We start from the raw sequence: 18,947 nt of genomic DNA on the forward strand, positions 1-18,947 counted from the left end.
ATAAGATGGCAGTATTAGCTCTTAACCTTAAATCACTAAATTCTGTGAAGTTAAAACTTAAATTATGAATAGCTTCCACAAGTACCAGAATGGAAAGAAACTCTTGTATGGCATCCGGTCCGATGATGAAAAGCCATGAGGCAAGTTATAAGGGAAAGAGGGGGGGAGAACCTACCATTACATGATGATTCTAGAGCAGAGTTAAATTAATCAACGCTTACTTTTTCAGCCATAACAACAAGTGGACGCTATCGACTTTAGCAAGTCTGAATAAAGTCCAAATCCAGGCTAAAAGCTGTAGCTGAACCTGCCTTCTGCTCCATAAGAGGATGCAATGAGAATGAATGGGTAATGAGATCTTTGGCTCTAGAGAGCTCAGCTTTCTTATTCAAGTTCATAATTAATTCAAAGCTTTGATAATTTCATTAGATTCTTCCTCTGCTGGCCCTATCAATAAAAGATGGCACCGGACCGTAGCTCCTTGGTGGCCCAAAACACAAAAGCAAGTGCAAACTGGGAAACCTTTGCTTACTTGCTTACTAACAGGGACAATGGCATATGGCACTGCATGTTGTGGAGGGAGCATCTGAATAGATCTAGCTAAATAAAACATTATAGTTGACAATTGTAAACTATGGCACCACATTCTAACACCTCTTCCTCATCAGCATTACTCTTTTGAACATAAAAAGGAGGCATAAGTCCAAATGGCTTTTCCTGCCAGACATCACAGTGAAAGCAAGAATGAGCACTGCTTGCTACTAATTCTTCAACAAGTGTGAATTAAATCATGCTTTGTAACCTACGTTTTGAAACTTTAAGATTGATATTTTCATATGAAAAGAGATATAGATGACATATGTACAATGCACATGTATGTGCATACACACATCATAACCACTGACTACATTACTGGAGATATCTTTTGCTTATAACCCCTCTAATTCCTATCACTATATTAAGAACTACAAATCCTTTCAGTATTTCTTGGAAACATGCCACTCTCTGACTGTATGTATTTGACCATGGAGCCCCCTTTTAATACAGTCAGCCTCTGAACCTATGACAGAGAATCTCAGCTTTTACTAGTTTCCTTTTTTTTTTTTTTTTTGGTAAACGAAAAAGCAAACTTCTAGCCCTTTTTCTTGCAAAAATAGCCTTCAAAACATAAGCTGATTGCCAGATATGAAAGGAAGAAACAGCTGGGCTCTGCTTCTGCACCAGAAGGCTGAGAGGAAAAATAAAGGTCTCCCTCTCCCTACTTCCCATCATATTCACTGAAATGTAACCATCTCACTTTACATAAAATGTGTATATTTCAAAAAAATAATTTTATTAACTCTCCCCAGAACCCACAGGCTGGCCCAGCCCTCAATGGTGGGATCATGGACGAAAAAACTGCTCAGCCCAAAATGCTAAGGCCCACTCCACGGCAGGACGCTCTGCAGCTAGAACTGAACCAGCCTCTACTCACCTGGGCAACTGCTACCTTGCAGGTGAGCCTGCTATGCCACAGTAGCTGATGCAAGAGAAACACCCCTCCAGTATCACCTACTAGGAATCCCTGTACCCTCCTGTTGGGCACTCCCACAACGCATGAGGATGACAGGAGTTGGGGACAACTTATCCCTGTATTGAACAGGAGTGCTGCTGCCCACTTTTATGTCCACAAGCACCTGCCCTGCCTGTTCCAGAGCCTGAAGACCTGGTTATAGGAGGGAATCTTAGAGCACTATTTCCATCCCCAAACCTCCATCACCACACAAGGAAAACCTGCTTCCCGTCCTGACCAAGCCCCCTGAACTGACTATTCATACCAGCAGGGAAGACGACACCCAACCCAAGAACCAAAAAGGGACCACTCCACAACTGACCTCCCAACAAATCACCAAAGGAGATTTGCTCCACATCCATCCAACCACCACACAGACAATGGCCACAGCATGACGGGCCTGCAACCACTTCTTCCAGCAGTACACCCTCATAACAGTGGCTGCAATGGCAACACCTGCCAGGCTGGAAAGCCCCCAGAGGAGCCTCCATGAAGAGATAGGGAGGAGAAAATACTGTAGGGAGAGGTGGGCGTGGAAGGACTGAAGGATTTGGGTTCAGGGGAGAAGAGTATGAAATCCATGTTCTGTTTTGTTTTAAAGGCTGTATCACCAATGGAAGGAAAATTTTTGAGGAAGTCCCTTGTTAAAATATTGGCAGCACCTCCCTACATTGGAAATGTTTTGATGCTGTCTTGATTAAGGGTGATCTTTTCAAATTCACGTAAGGGACATAGGCATTCTACTCCAATTGACTTGCAATGGATGCTGGGCAAGTGCAGCATTCCTGGATGTAAGTTAATATATACTTTTCTATGGTAACCACTTTGACGAGGAATTTATTACATAAACATGTAATAGACTCTGCACCTACAAGGTCCTGACTGATGCGAAGTATTTACAAACTGACATGATCATTTTTTCAGTGATCAAAATGGTGATGACATGTATTTCCTATTCAAAGATAATAGAGTGGGTGTGCAACAGAGTATTTCAACAGGGACTCATTCTATTAAGATCAATTCTGCAGAAACCCCTGCAAATTCTGTTTTTAAAAAGCAGAAAGATTTGCTATTTTCAATTTGGTGTTTAAACAATATATTACAGTTCTGGTGGAAAAAAGTAAAGCAGAAATTAATGGGCTCAACCCTGCAAACTCTGCAACTACATACCTGAGCAAGGACTACCCATGTGAATGAGAGTTTGCAGGATCAGATACAGAATGAAAATGCCTTAGCTCAGTGTGATACAAAAATTAAGCAAACAAGTATAATTCAATCAAATTGTTTTAAGGTGTAATTAAAAGTAGTTATATACTAAAACCCAGTAGTTTAATAGTTTACATACCATCTACTGACCAGCTAGTGACGTTGCAGCACAAAAAAATGCTGAAACTATATAGTAAATAAAGCCAGGGTCGGCTCCAGGCACCAGCTCAGCAAGCAGGTGCTTAGAGTGGCCAAGGGGAAGGGGCGGCACGTCGGGCTCTTCGGCGGCAATTCGGTGGCGGGTCCCTCAGTCCCTCTCGGGGGGAAGGACCTGCCGCCGAATTACCACTGAAGAAGAAAGTGGTGCAGTGGAACTATTGCCAATTGCAGCTTTTTTTTTCCCCACCACTTGGGGTGGCAAAAAACCTGGAGCCGGCCCTGAATAAAGCATTTGTGTTTGTTTAAAATAATGAAATATTTATGGAATATCAACTGACTGCAAATTCAAATAAAATTTGTCTGAAACAACTAGTTCTAATGAATGGAAGTATTCTGTGAATAAAGCAGCATGACCTAACAGCAGTCTGGAGATCTATGTCTATTCTTGGCTCTGCCAAACACTTTCTGCATGATCCTGTGAAATTAACCATTTTGTGCCTCAATTTCTCCTTCTGTAAGGGAGAAATACCCTCACAAGTGTCTTGTCAAAATTAATTCATTGTTTGAAAAGCATTTTAAAATCCTTAGATGGATGGTGCAAATAAAGGTTAGTTTATTAGACACATGACACAGGTACCATATATTCACTGTCTGCTTCAAATGCTTCTTAGTTGTGATTGCAAAGATCAGGAATGAAATAGTTTAAAATGTTGACATTAAATTGCCATCCTTAGGTTTCAGAATTCATATCCCAAAGGAGATGGGAATTCACAGCTTTATTAGTACTATTGCTTTATCCTTGTAGATTAACGGAAAGCAATACTGCATAGAGTTATACTCTGTTGGGTTTTTAAAAAGCTGCTTTGCCATTAAAAGTGCTAAAAGGATTTTTTTTTAGGTAAGAACTTTGATTTTTAGAGCATAATTCTGCAGCAAGAGGTAGATTCTACAGCAAATTCTGCAGATGCAGAATAATGAAATTCAAAGGCCCAAGTGGCCCATAACCAAGTGGGATTCAGCCCTAACAATTACATGTGGGCACTATGGGCCTCACAGTGCAAAGAGCAAAATATGGTCCCAGCTCCCTAATTTAAGACATGACACAATGAAAGAGGTAACAGAATAGTTGGTAGAGGTTGCGATACGGGGGAAGGGTTCCAGCAGTAATATTATGTGGTTACTCAGCAGAGGCTGGAGCACATTGTATGGTGGTGCAACCTTTACTTCTGTATTAATACAGTGGATGTTGTTGACCCATATCTTACAGGCTTTGCTGTAGAAGAGAATCTTAAGGAGAGATCTGAATGAAATGAGCGTAGGGGGTTGGTAGCCCCGCTCAGGAAGGGAATTTTATTTAGACATAGTGATCAACATGCAAAAAATACAAGGACATGGCAGTGGAAGAAGAAGATAAACAGGGCATCAAGACTGGTCTGAATGGGCTGGCAATATCCCTCTAACTTACCCCTTGTTTAAAAATAAAAACATCTTGAATCTATGATCTTTATGGTTACCATAGCTTAACTCTTAACCACTGTTTCTACTAATAAAATGATACAATGTTGTAGAAAGCTGTTAGCCACAGGTCTCTTACTGCAAAAAGAATATAAATATACTTGATACGTTTAATCTATTTGTTGCTGTTCGTAACTATTCATCTGAATTTAGACAGAAAGAAATATATGTTCGAGTTCCAGGTTGTAGGTGCTAAATTGAATCAGGTGTCCTCTCCTCTTAAGAAAATTAAGTTGCTTTTGTGCAAGAGTGTTTTAATGAGAACAGAGGCTGCCGACATTGATAAATGGGAATGACACCAGAGAGAGCATGTAAGCAGGACAATATGTGCATGTTACAGTCTTACAGCCTATTTTTCACTGACTATCCTGAATGACTTAGCTGTTTCTTAAGGGGCCTATTAATCTAAAATTTAGTTATTACACAACGTTTATTTGAACATATATTCTGTGGATGATGACAGTTAATAAAGGAAATCTTTTACAAGCTGTATTTTTACATATTGTTCCAACTACAGCTCCCCGTCATTCTATTGTGCTGATGGAATAACCCAGTTTTGATATTGCTTTAAAAAAGGCACATATATTCAGATTCCTTTCTATGCATACAGGGTCTCTTAAATTACTGTTAAAATGCATATAAAAATCCTGTTACAAAATGGCAAAAATAAAAAAAAGATGGTGCTAACTGCTCAACAAATCCTCCAGATGAACAAGTACCCCTCAAAGGCAAAGCAAATGCTTTTTAACATTTCAACATCATTTTTTTTTAAAATGAACAGAAGCCAGATTCTGCCTTGGAGATGCAGATACAATTCACATTCAATTCAATGGGATGTAGACCTTAAAGCAGTATTTGGCCCCAGGTGTATAATTTCTTACTAGTAATTCTTGCAAAAGTACTTAGTCACAATAAGGCAAGCTTGTTGAAGACTAATTTTATATGAAGCCACACAAAAAATAGAGAAAGAGACATTGTTTCAAAACTGACAAAAATGTTGTATTACTGCCCACTTTTGGTAAAAGAATGGTATTACAAGGTTTTTCCCTAAACACGCATTCTCTCTAGCCTCCCCCTCCCACCAACTAAAAATGTCACAGGAGTTATTACTTTACATATTCAGATCCAGGACCATGCAACCCATGGATTTCAGTAGCAGACATGCACTGAATTCTGAGACAGCATTTCTTGATTACAAAAATGTTCAATAACTATCAGTTTATACTAAAAACTGCAGTATAAAATACAAATGTAACAAGTGTATATTGCTTATTTGCATTGCAAGATGGGAATGCCACCCAGCGTATGCTATCCTCCGAAACATCTTGACATTAATCGCAGAACATGAAGTTCTGTATGCTGAAGATTTGTTCTGCATTGGAAGACACTGTCATCAATTACATATATGTCTGTGCTATTCCAGCCACGGATTTTGTGCTAAAGTGGAGGGTTTTACCAAATTATGTATTGTTGTTAACCACATAGTTGTGTCCAAGGTATCTGTGTAGAAACCATGCTTTTCCACTAATACAGATTCCCACACTGATAGTTCCATGTAATAATCACTGCCCTTTCGTAACAATGATATTTGTAACAACAAAATATTCTGTTATAAACTGGCATGAAGACATCCGTTTAGTTTTCCAGCTGCTTCTTTGAAAGTGTCCTTCAACTTCACCAACATCTTTGGCAATAGTGAAAGAGGTACCTTCCTCTTCTTTAGTCAGCTACAGTTTTCTATTTGGAGCTGCTTGAGTATTTCTAGGTGGATCTGAAGTGTCTTTGTGGGGCTTATGATTTCAGTGGTGACTGGAAATGGAGACTGAAATCAGTCCAAAAAGGTGTGCAGACTGGTAAGGTTTTTCCCCAGATAGTGAAACCAGAAAATAAGTGAACAATAAACATTCAATTAAGTGCTCCTTATGATCTTGTGATGATGTATACGGTGCTCTCCCAATTTCCACTCATTTTTCAATGAAGGATCATTTATATTTGATGTGGTCTCAATGTTAGACAGGTGCCTGGATGTTGGAACTCCATGAATACGGGTCTAGTAGCATTGTGGCCTTTTATAGGGTCATTTTCCTACAGATACTAAAGATGTCTTGCCTTTATTCTACTTGGTAAAGTAAAAATCTCCCTGAACAGTGCCACGTAGGTCACTGTAACTGACCAGGGATGTGGGGTGGAGAAAGCCCTCTGCTCCACCTTGGAATGCCTGCTCCCTTGGTGAAAATGGTAAGGGATTTGTCTTCTTAAGTTCAAGAGCTTCACAAAAGATGTTGCCCTACTAACCCACATTCCCTCTTTCACAAATCCTTCTTCTCATTATCATGCAGCTTCTCCCGTGTCCCTAGACAATACAGGAGTGTAGCTCTGCCCATAGCAGATTCCTTTGCGGAGCTACTAATTCGTGTATGAGTGCCCGAAGAGCTTAAAAATACACAGGAGGCCATGTGGTGCTCACAAGTCCTGCACAGAGAGGAGATATTGTACAGAGCTGTGGAGTTGGCTGTGGAAGCAGAAGAGAGGCTAGTGGACAAGGGACAGCAGCATTTGTGAAGCTATTAAGTGCAGGAACGTAACCAATCTGCAGCTACGTGATGCCTATCCTTGCATGTGGCCTCGCCAAGATCAGCAGAGGTTCTCACCTGCCAACAACTGTAGCATGCCTCTTTCCCCCCACCTGGCCCCCTCCCCGGCAAATCAGCTGGAGTATCAGCTGAGATTTCCCTCCACACAAACCTTTAGAAGAACAGCCCAGTCATGTCTATGATACTCAAGTGAGAGATGCAGGAAGACTGGGAGCTCAAGTTGCTGAAGTCCAGAGTTCTCCTGAAGCTGAAAAGGCTCTAACTCACTCCCTCCTGCCCTGTCCTTCAAGGGGCAGTAGCATAAAAACCAGTGGTATACACATATGGATTTGTTTATAAAATTATCAATGCCTGTGTGTACCATTCCCACCCCACTCACACAGCAAGGCAGAGCCTCAAAAATCTTAATTGGTCATTTAAATACTAACATTACTCAGCACAATCAGTTTCTCTTTCTTCCTCCCTTCTTTAATAATGTCACAAATTAAATGCAAAAATTAAAAACATTGTGCACTGTTAACACACACACACACACACACACACAAAAAACCCATTAGAAATGATGAAAGGTGGACAATCTCATAGCTATGTTGCTTCTCTTGTTTTGAACACATTGTATGTATTTAACTAGTAATCAGAAATGTTATGAAAGTCATAACTTCTTCCATTTCCTTGTTTCCACACATTTAAATTACCAGGAGCATTTACTTTAACCTTAACATTGCATTTACAGACTTATCTTGTATATGTACAGATTGAATTTATGCCTGGAACAGCAGGCCTTGTTCAGTAAAACCTGCTTCCTCCTGCAAAGATGTTTGACTGGGCCCCTATCTGCCCAAGATCCAAGATTCAGCATATGGGCTTCTCCTCTACAACCTATTTCAAATAGCACTGCCATGCCAGATTTGGAAAGGTTCCCGACACTGGCAGCCAAGAAGTAATGTATCCAAAACTGGTGTATGTATTTTTCACCAAAGGACTGAAATTATTTCCACAATATTCCTAGTCATCAGGAAACAGCTGAACCCCTCGCCTTTCTCCCCCCCCCCCCCCCGAGCATTTCAATATCTGGTTGGGGCCCCAGAATCTGCAAAATTGGCAGCAGAGTGAACCAATCATGTGTATCATCATTAAATGGTCATTACAGAAAGAACAAAACCTTCACCAAACACCCAGGAATGAGAGCTATCTGAAAATCTTATGTGATTCGTTTTTGTTAGTGACTGAAGACTTATTAGCTGAGTAGGCCAGGCAATAACTGTAGCACCAAAACAAATGGACTGCTAAATGATGATTTAATATAAAGGCCCAGCTGAACAATGGTGTATAAGTTACTCTGACAACCGGAGGCTTTATTCTGGTCAAACATTTTATATTTGTGACTGTTTCTTTTTTTAAAATTACCTCAGAAGGTATCCTCAGAAGGATACAGAGCAATAACAATCTCCCAACCATACTTTTATTTAAGTTCAAATTTTCTGAGAGCTTAAGCTGTGATAAAAACACTTAAAGGTCTTGTCCCCAGATCCTCCTGAAGACATCATCCATAACATGATTAGAGGTCTAGTTAAACAACTCCAAAGAGTATTACTTTTCTGCTGAAGTGAAATGAAAGAACAAGGCCATTTTCTAAAAGATGTCCTTTTGCATTAACTCAAAAGTTGTGTCTATACCAGTATTTATCTACAAATACCCCACTGTCATACTACAGTGCAGCTCCACCACTGGGAGTAGGCTGACCAGACAGCAAGTGTGAAAAATCGGGACAGTGGTGGGGGGTAATAGGAGCCTATATAAGAAAAAGCCCCAAATTTTGGGACTTTCCCTATAAAACTGGGACATCTGGTCACTCTAACTGGGAGTGGTAGTGTAGAGCATGCCAGGCATTTTAACCACTAGCTCACCAAAGCTTGCTCAGAACAGGACTAGATGGTATTGTGACTATTTTGCTGAGAGTCTGATTTACAGCAGCACTCCCAACATTGCTATTACAAGTAGAGTTGCACTGCTGGCTGTGCAATGGTGGGAGATTTGAAGAAAATCACTAGCGTACAGAAGGCCAAAGTATGTAGTTTTTGCTTAATTACCTGTTTTATAAAATAAAAAGAAGGTCAAATGAGCCACTGAACAGATTCATGAGCCCTGACCTTTAGGGAATGTTAGAATTTGTCAGAGGTCACAACTGAAATATATTAGGAGGTTTCTATCTAGTCCCAGGTATAGTAGACCTCTGTCCATATCACAGAACCAACACTAATTTGGCACAACTGCCCTTTTTCAAGTGGCCTTTGGGAAAGCTCTAAAACAGTACTGAGTTGTACTGGTTGCCCCCTCAGTTTATGAGTCCAGCCAAAGCGCTACCCTCTGTAGCATCATGAAAAAAAATTACATGTAAAAAGCACCAATACCTCCACTGGGGGGAGGGGGGGGGTGAGCGGAGAAATCTGTATGTATATAATTTAACAATTTAAAAGATGCTCTGATATCACTGTGTTAAGCATAGTATTATATTTAGATTACATTTGACAGAAAGAAAGCTACTCATGAAGTATTAGATTATGTTTTTACATAGCACCTTTGCTGCTCAAAGAATCTCAAAGCATTTTACGAAGTAATGAGTTAAGCAGTAGGAGCACAATGACTGTAGGCAAATGGAATAGCCATTTGCTCTCAATAGCAGCTCTCTCACAATCTTGGGCACTGGAACCTGTTTTATAAAGAAAAAAAGGCTGGGCTAAAACACTGCCATTACCTTCACTCTCTTAATAAATGCCAAAGGATCTTTAACTTCTAGTTATACAGCTATCCCAAATAAACAGAGTCCTCAATTTTATCCACTAACCTAAAAGGCAGAGGCTAATCTATGCTGAGCTGCGTCACCATTCAATATCAGCCAAATCTTGGTTGTGGACTTGAACTCACAGCCTTCTTGGTCAGCAGTAACAGTACTATCATGAACTATAAGTTTTTCCTTTATAATTAAAAACACTTTATTAAATAAGAAAAAAGTTTACCCAGCAAAGCTTAAAAATCTTGCTTTCTTAAATCCAGCGCATTTAGATTTCTAATAGCATGCAATATTCTAAAAGCAACTATGCCAATAAAAAAAGTGTGGAGAAGAGCATAAACGTCTAGCATACAGAATCTCATTCACATCCTTTTGTGGGGAGTGGGAACTTGCTCCTTTCTGAATCGTTGGCATGGAATCTGTCCCAAGGAACCTGGAAGCCTCAGCATGGATTTTGCTCAGTAAAGCTTGCAAGAGGCTTGCCACTAAAAACCACAAACACTCCATCTGCACAGAACATGCTCCCAGCTCATTCAGCTTCTTTAGATTGCATCTACAGTAGAGCTAGCTGAAAATAGGTGTTTTCATCCCATGGAGATTTTCATTATTTCAACATTTGTTTTAGCCCCACTTTGGGGGCAAAATGACAAAATATTGAAATTTGTCATGGAACAGAAATTTACAAAATAATTATATGGTTTTGGAAACATCAAAGCACTTTATTTCAGTCTGTTGAACCAAATTGATAAGTTTAATTTTGTTTTGATACTGAACTGCGTTCACTTAAGCTGCTATGGTGCCTGATGGGAGTTGTAGTTTGAGTGCCTCATTCCCCCATTCTTGTCTATTGGCCAGGCTCCCCTGCCGGTCTACATGTTCCATGATGCACCATAGTCATGGAACTACCATGACTGACTTGGGCAGTTAAGCCAGAAAGCAAACCGCAGGGCATAGTCCAGCTGCAGGCAGCCAGAACATAGACAAGAATGAGGCACGCAAACTACAGTGGCAGCTGAGGTAGATGCAGGTTAATGTCAACCTGACCTGAAATAAAACATTTCAGTTCCCTTCAACAAACTGAAAAGTTTGAGTTGGGTCAACCTCACTTGAAATGAAACATTTTTTTCAGATCTTCTTGACAGAAAAATGTCTGCAAAATCCAAATTTTCCTTTGGATGTTTTGCAAAAAAATTAAAATGGAAAAATCCCCAACCAGTTCTAATCTACATAGACCAAGAGTTTAAATGTCTTAAATCAAACACCCAACCACTGAAGACACTCCCAAGATTAGCAAGCACTTCAGCAAACTGGCCATAATCTCTGTGCCTCAGTTTCACCATTTATAAAAAAGGCATACTATACCTTTCTATCTCACTGGAGAGTTAAATTCATTATTCATTAATGTTTGTGAGGATCAAATACTTCGGTATAGAGTTCCATTACAAAATTTTAAGAAAATTTATAATTCTGTATTCAGTGCAGTGTTTAAATATTATGAAGTAAATAGGGCAGGGGCTACACACTGAATGAGGAGGATAAAAAGATGTATTCAGTAACTACTCATTTAGCAAGCACTGGCCACCCTGTGAATGAGACAAAGGCAAAGCATGTGATCATGTAATTATCACAGTATATAGGCACACAGGGTTGCCAACTTTCTAACTACAGAAAACCGAATACTCTTGCCCCACCCCTTCCCTGAGATCCTGCCCCCACTCCCCCACCCTCGCTCATTTGCTCATTTTCACCAGGCTGGGGCAGGGGGTTGGGGTGCGGGGGGGGGGTGAGGGTTCCGACTGAGGGTGCGGGCACTGGTTTGGGGCTGGGGATGATGGGTTTGGGGTGCAGGAGTAGGCTCCAGGCTAGGGCCGAGGGGTTCAGAGTGCAAGAGGGTGCTGAGGACTGGGGTAGGGGGTGGGGCCAGGGATGATTTGGGGTGCAGGAAGGGGCTCCAGGCTGGGGCCAAGGGGTTCTGAGGGTGGGACGAGTGTGATTTGTTGGCTCTGGGAGGGATTTTGTGAGTGGGAGGGGGCTCAGGGCTGGGGCAGGGGGTTGGGGTGCGGGAGGGGGTTGAGGGCGTGGGCACTGACCTCAGGCAGCTCCCAGGAAGTGGTGACATGTCCCTCCGGCTCCTAGGCAAAGGGGTGGCAAGGTGGCTCTGCGCGCTACTCCTACCCAGAGTCACTGCACTCACAGCTCCCATTGGCCGCATTTCCTGGCCGTTGGGAACTGCAGAGCCAACGCTTGGGGAGGCAACTGCAGGCAGAGGCAGAGCGCAAAGCCCCCTTTGCTGCCCCTTTGCCTCGGAGCTGGACATGTATAGCCGCTTCCCAGGAGCCGGGCAGGGAGCCTGCCAGCCCCACTGTGTCACCAACTGGACTTTAACAGCCCGGTCAGCAGTGCTGACCGGAGCTTCCAGGGTCCCTTTTCAACAAGGTGTTCTGGTTGAAAACTGGATACTTAGCAACCCTATAAATGGGGCAAAAACAACAATTGCCCATGCAACCTTAAATCTGGAATTTCCTAACTCTAGAGTGCTTGACTTTGCAACCTTAACCGTCTTTAAAATGTAGGATTTTTGTATGTACGTGTGTATGCACACATGCATAAATTACATATAAAAATATACAGACCCATAAAAGCCTACATTAAAAGAACAGTTAAGGTTGCAAAGTCAAGCACTCCAAAGCCAGTGGCCTTTCTGTGCACCTATAGGTCTTGATTCCAAGAAGGAAGTACCTTCCTTTTAATAACATGGAATTGCCATGTATGTCACCCTGGCATAGGGAAATATAACTGGAGAGCAGGTTACATTTTGGCAAATGAATACTCAAGAGCAACAAAATTCTCATAGTATGCTGCTTGCAGAATATTATTTCAAAAAGTTAGCTAAACACACTAATGACTGTTTTAAACTATTTTAATTAAAATATGAATACAAACATGCACTGTAATACAGAAATGCAAGATAAAGATACAGAATATGCCAGCCATGTATCAGACAAATGTATATCAGATATTTTAGCTGTATTTCATAAAAAGTGTAACATGTAAAGTATAACATGTAAAAAGTGGGGCTTTTTCAAATTAATCCTTTTTTTGAGTACTCTGCTACTTTATGTTTAGGCTGTACTAAAAGAGCGAGAACTATTTATGAAATTACATGTGGCTGGAATTTTGAATGGAGGTTTGCCATTTATCAGTAAGGGAAAGAGGGCACATTCTTCCTAACAAGAGTTTGCACAATATATCCAATGAAACCAAAACCAGGCAGTTTTCCGCCATACCAGCCACTGGCTTGTTACAGGACTGGGTCACCATTTAGGAAATTCCAAATGCAAGAAAGATTCAAAGAAAATATCACTGCATAGTCACCACAGAGTCAAAACAAAATTCAATTTGCTTCCTATGCCATAATAAATGTATTTGTATCTTACTCTTATTGAAGTATCAACAAAATCAAACTGATGTACTTTCCTACAATATATATATAAAAAATCATATCATTGCTGTACGCTACAGTGTAGCAACACAGTGGCAGAGTATGAAACAGTAATCAAACTCCCGAACGATACACTACTGTCAGCATTGTGCACTGGTACCAGTGTATTATAGCACCTTGGTTCAAAATAAATCAACATAAGTGCCTGCTTTGGTAAGCACTTCAAATCCAGTGTACATCAGCATTAGAAGGGGTGATGCTAGAAGAAATGAATCTGAAAAAAAGGGTTTATAAATAACAATTTAATTAGCAGATTTATATTACACTTTTTTCTAATAAACTTTCTATCTTCACCTATATGAAAACCCTCCTACAGACTTGCTTCCTTCATTTACATATCTGTGCGGGCCTGTTCTTTTTTCTTCCAAGCCCCTTTGCCCTTTCAATCATGAAGCATATTACTCCACTGTCAGTGCAAAGCAGTTCCTAACAACAGGGAACCCAGCTGGGATAGGAAGAGGGCAGCAGGCTCATGCATTAACATAATAATCCAACTGTGTTCCCATAGGCCCTTAGGGCAGACAGCATATTAGGTAGGCCTCCTGCGCAGACCCTAGTGGAAGCTGCCTTATCACCTGCCTATCAACCTGTGGCAGTTGCAGCCAATTCAATAGCACCAACTCCTGCCAAGCTGTGGTGCCCAATTACTTTACTATAAAAGGCATAAATCCATTTTTCTATGTCTATTTAATGTACCTGATACATTTCCTTATTTATGATTTGAATATACATTTCTGCATCGTTTCCAGGGGACTGACTTATTGCCTTTTAACTTTTGAAAGTATAAGTGTCTAAAGAACATATTACTGCAGCCAGCAGGAATAAGACCTTGAAACAAAATTTCAAATACAAAACACAGCTTTGCAAAGTCACTTTCAGCCCCATATTTCCTGTGGATTTCCCAATGAACGAAAGGATATGGGGGCCAGTGGGGATGAGGGTGGTGCAGAAACTATATATATAAAATATATATATATATATATATGCCATCATTATTTCTTTTCAGCAAATAAAACTGGCTCAATAGTTTTTACATTTGCTACAGCTGATGGCTTTCGGCAGCACAGCTCTTTTATTTTCAATAGTCCAAACTCTGCCCTCAGATATATGGCATTAGGGTGACCAGATGTCCTGATTTTATAGGGACATCCCTGATTTTGGGGGCTTTTTCTTATACAGGCACCTATTACCCCCTACATCTGTCCTGATTTTTCACACTTGCTATCTGGTCATCCTAGAGGGCATGGCTACCGCTGGACAGATATGGCCCTATCTCATGTTTCATGTGCGCACATATACATGTTAGCTGTTCACAGAAATTCCTATTTCAGACAAAAGATTAACAAAAGACCATATGATTTACTGAAGGTTTTTCTTAAACTGTATTAATCCTCTTTATCTTAATCTACAAATTTGCTCTTCCTATATCTACAAAGTAATTACCAGAATGTGCCTTTAAACAAACAAACAAACACACTAAATTAAAATGCCCCCCTTTCTGAGCTCCATAAGTTAAGCAGATCTTCAATGCATTATGCAATGTATTTAAACACTGTTCTATTACAAATACCTTTGATTTACTGTGTGCACACTCCTTTTTACAAGCCACAGCACATATCAAATAGGGACTGGACAAGTGTGAATGCCATTTAAAGGTATTATTTATTACATATTAAACAATGTGATCTTATAAAGAACTAGAAAGACATTTTGGATTCTAATTCAATTCAATCAATTAAACATTATAGTCTTCCTTCTTAATGCATTTCCCTTATTTCCCCTTAACAAAGGGACAGTGCCAAAGGTGTCTGACAGACACTTAATTTTATTCTAATAAAATAACGTTTTGGGGACTGTGCAAAACCATGCTATTTAAATAAATGCCAAGTACCAGTTCTATCACAGACTCACCAGTCTTCACTAGTCAGGTATTTTCGAGAGAAGCTTTCTAAAGTAATTTTTAGATTTTACTTTTAATTTTTTACATTTCATTGGTTTTCATCCTTAATACAAAGGAAACTTTTTAGAAAGTGTCTTCATAAACATATTAAAGACTGCCATTACAACATTTTAACAAACCCTAATATAACGTATAGTTACCAATAATCTTCTATTACACTAAATAATAGTAACTAAAACTAACTCCCATAAAAATGATGACATCTATACAACAGTAATTCATTTTCACACTTCCACCAATTAAACCATAATAATCCACTAAAAAAATTTTTTTTTTAATTAAAAAAAAATTTAGCCATCAAAATTGGGAAGCTGAGCTTCAGTCGGCCATAGCTCCTTGAACTGAATGTATATATTTTAGATTGAAAGTTTCTTAGAAACGCAGGTCCATGCCCCATGTGTTTGTAAAGCACCATGAAATCGTATGGGACTGCAAAAATAATAAATATAATCTGGAATTAACACAGGTAAGAATCCTCTTTTCAATAGCCTCAAACCCACACTTGTATTAGCAATTTCAGCTGGATGTATTCCTAGAGGTTTCAGGACAATCCTGGATGGTTGGCAACCCTATATTACCCTTTATAATGCATTCTGGGGATCTTTAATACAAATGATATGGAAAAAAAACTTCCTCCAAATAAAAATCTGAATTAGTTCATTGTTCTTACAAACCTCAGAAAATCCTAAAAACAACCCCCCTTTCCCTAAATTCTCCCTACTTCTGTATTATACACTGATGTAAAAGCACATACAAAAATAGTGATCTCAGATACAAATATTTGTATACACATGAAACTGTTGGGAGATACACACACACACACACTGTGATTCATATATCCATGTAATATGTTATAGGTCATTGAGGCCTGGTATGAATGATGCGTGCTTGACATGAATATGTGCGTTGCAAGTTGGCAACTGCAGCAAGAACTTAAGGTCAAGAACTATTAGAACTATTTGTCCAAAAACAATCTTGTTATGTTCTGGGAAAAATACGGAGAATCAACAGAAAAGGAAATACCACCAGCTGAACTGATATAAAATTGTATAAGAATTGGAGGAAATGGAACGCCTTGGATCATGGCAGCCAACCCAGGATTGTCTCTTTGGAATTGTGTGGGTAAAAGGCCTAGTAAACAAAGGAAAAGAACCAATGATGCGGCAGAATGGACTATAAATGGTTGCCTATGATTTCTGCAAATTCGATTATTGATCAGAGCCACATGTGGATCGAGATATAGTTTTCACTGGCTTCCCGCATCTTATGATTTTATGATCGGAAGGACTCTCAACTGGTCATAGGGACCATTCTGACCTCTGGAGTATGTTTGGGGTATAGTATGTTTGGGATATGAAAGTGGAGTGAGTAAGGTTTGTTTTGTAATCAATAAAGAACATTTAGACTATTATATACCAACACTGTGTCCAGTATCTGCTTGCTCCCCAACCCATAGTGAGACCTCTATTGTGGGTCTAACAAAACAACATGCTTTATGCTCCTACAGAGGGTTCTATAATCTCCTCATTTGACCAGATGCATGAAGGCACAAAACCGGAGTCCAGCACCAACCCCACAAAGCCAGGCCATGTGTTGCAGAAACAAAGTGAAGGGTGCTCAGGAATCCTCCCCAGGCTACAGAGATGCTCTAAAGGGTGTACTTCATCCAAATGGGGTCCTTACACATCCCTAGCCTAGTGGTAAGGGGAATGACAGCATTATGACTCTGCTGCAGAATTAGTTGGAAAGATAAATAGAGGTTGCATCTTCGTTATCTGTAGATACAAACAACACTGATTAGCAGCAAATATAGAAAAAAAAAGAGGAAAAGGAATGGATGTGTGCTGAAGTCTGATAGATTTGGAAAAAACCTCCCTGGAATGACCATCACTTTCCAAGGAGGTAGTTCTCTACTAAAAAAGGCAAAAAAGTCCACAAATAAAAATCATCGTAAGTTACACAAGAAACACATAGCATTTTCTTTTTTGTTGCAATCTGGCAAGAGGCACAGTTGAGTAAAAATCCACATTATTGAGGAAGAAGGGATAGCTCAGTGGTTTGAGCATTGGCCTGCTAAACCAAGGTTGTGAGCTCAATCCTTCAGGGGGCCATTTAGGGATCTGGGGCAAAAATCTGTCTGGGGATTGGTCCTGCATTGAGCAGCAGGTTGGACTAGATGACCTCATGCAGTCCCTTCCAGCCATGATATTCTATATGCATAGGTTTAGCAGAATTTACATTAAATTAGTATCACCCTTCGAATCTTATTACGTCAGTCAAAATGCTACATCTTCTATTCCTTATTCTTGCAGCAGAACTGTATTTTTGATAACTTATATTCTAGAGAGAGTAGTCCCCTACAGACAGATCTGTAGGGGCCCATACCAGGGACATGCTCGATGATATACATATTTACTCCTTTCATATGTGTTTAAACTATTTCCTTGGTTTCTGAGCAGTATTATGCATTTTCTATTGGTTTTATCCTTTAAGGTCAAATCCCATCTCCAATGAAGTCAACAGGAGATATTCCATAAACATCCCCCTAACCAAGATTAGAACAGAAATGTCTTTTATCCAGCACAGAAGAGAAGCTGGGGCTTTAGAGGCATATGAAGGTAGTCAAGATGATTTTTAACCAGTGTACATTCCCTATATTACTGAAAGAGCCAAGGCTGTAATATGTGGCAAAAATGAATACAAATGATAGATGTCATTTACGCTGTCAAAATTTTAATTTCTTGAGATCTCAAAATCACCTAAAGTATTAGGAGTATGCAGTCGGTTGGTCTACTTTGGCCATTTTAATTTAGATCACAACTTACATTTTTAACTCAATCAAATTGAATGGGCCCACATCTTCCCCCTTCCAAAACCTACTGGAATCCCACTAGCAAGAGTCCTTTTTCTCAAATCTTCACATAGTCCCCATGTTCATTATATTATCCTTATGTATTTTATCATATAATGTCAAGATTACATCACTTAGTCCTTCTCTGTATCAGTGCAAGTTATTCCCTATTATGTATTTATTAATGTTTTGTCCAGTGTGTGTCAAGTGGTGGAGTTTCCATTACTTCCCTTGGGGGATTCTTCCACAGGTTCCCAAAGATCGTCAGGAAGGCTGTCTTCATATTCAGACCAAATTTTCCCTTTCATATTTTCATCCCATTACTCCTTGTTAAAACCTCTTTTCGTGGTAACTAAATTGCCTCTTTCATTTTTATAATCTTCAAATATTATATCCCTCTTCTACCCTTAAAGCATCACTTAACCAAGATATGAATATCTGAATCTTTTATATGTGTTTAATCTTCCCTCATAAAATCAGTCTCTTTAGCCCCCTAATTTCTGTTACTCTTCTGCGAGTTTTCCAAAATTTTTCAATTCTCTCCTGTTAATTGAGTTCCTACAACTGAACATAATATCCTAAATGCACTCTCATTGGACTATCCTGCAATATCCTGTGATGCCTCAGAATACACAGCTCAAATTTTCCTTAGTCTTTATCAAGAACTTTTATATGTATTCACCAGACTAATAAAAGGACCAAACCTCCAGACCCTACCTTCCCATCAGTTAAAAATAAATAAATAAATAAACAAATAAAAATTCTCCACTAGGTTCTTGGTTTACTAACTTCTGTTCTTTTTGTTACTCGGCAAGGC

General features: G+C 39.7%; 1 protein-coding gene across 3 annotated transcripts in view; it reads right to left on the bottom strand.

Moving 5' to 3' along the window:
* Positions 1 to 18,947, bottom strand: part of SLC10A7 (solute carrier family 10 member 7) — a 194,301-nt gene that overhangs the window by 130,094 nt on the left and 45,260 nt on the right. The gene's annotated exons all lie outside the window — the stretch shown is intronic.

The sequence above is a fragment of the Mauremys mutica genome, chromosome 5 (assembly GCF_020497125.1).
Source record: "Mauremys mutica isolate MM-2020 ecotype Southern chromosome 5, ASM2049712v1, whole genome shotgun sequence".
Lineage (NCBI taxonomy): Eukaryota > Metazoa > Chordata > Testudines > Geoemydidae > Mauremys > Mauremys mutica.